This window comes from Numida meleagris, chromosome Z (assembly GCF_002078875.1).
Source record: "Numida meleagris isolate 19003 breed g44 Domestic line chromosome Z, NumMel1.0, whole genome shotgun sequence".
Taxonomy (NCBI): Eukaryota; Metazoa; Chordata; class Aves; order Galliformes; family Numididae; genus Numida; species Numida meleagris.
The window spans coordinates 54,654,244-54,655,074 of NC_034438.1; positions in this window are offsets into that span (position 1 = coordinate 54,654,244).

Sequence of the window (831 nt, forward strand, 5' to 3'; positions counted from 1 at the left end):
AAGAAGAAATCATGCATTAAGGATCTCAAAAGGTGGTTATGATGAGAAATTATTTCCCAGTAGTTCCTGATGTCAGGGCTCTGTTCCAACACGGCTGCTGCCTCCCTACAGACTTCCAAGAAGTCTGACGTTTGAGTGCAGACACTGCTTTGTTAATTCCCTGGTTCTCCACTGGCGCTGGATTAAAGCTTAAAAATTACCTTTGTTTAAGCCCCCTGCAAGAATAGCGTTGGTGGGAAACAGCCTGCTTGGCTGAGGTTGTCCACGCTGATCTCTTGTCTACTTTGGCTGAGCTCTGCAGAACTTGTTTTGATGGAGCACGCCCTCCTCCCCCTACAAAGTGGCTTATGGAAGGCCTGGCAGCAGCCAGAGGCGGAGCGGTGCGGGGCCCGGCGGTGCCGGGGGTGCCCTGGCCACGCCGACCCGCCTGCGGATGCTGCAGAACCGCACGTTCGAGGCCGCCCTCGGCAGCAAACGCGACCATCACCGGGTGCGGTGCGGATAAAAACTCTTTGCTCTTTGGGACACATGGGCTGAGTTGGGCGCCTGGGCGGCTGCAGCCTGAGGAGGACGAATACCGTGTGAATCGGTGGTGTCTGAGACAAAGAGAGGCGGAGGTGGGGCGGGGACATATGAGGTCCGGCGCGCGTGGAAGCCCGCCGCGTGCTGCGGCTACCGCTCGGTTTTGAACTTCGGGCCGGAAGAGAGGAAAACTTCTGGGACTGGGATTTCGTTGGGAGGACGGGAGAGGGGGGAACGTCCCCCGCGGCCCGCCTGCGAGGCCACGCCTCGGGAGCGGCCCCAGCCCCCTCCCCGCTGGGCCGGACCGGG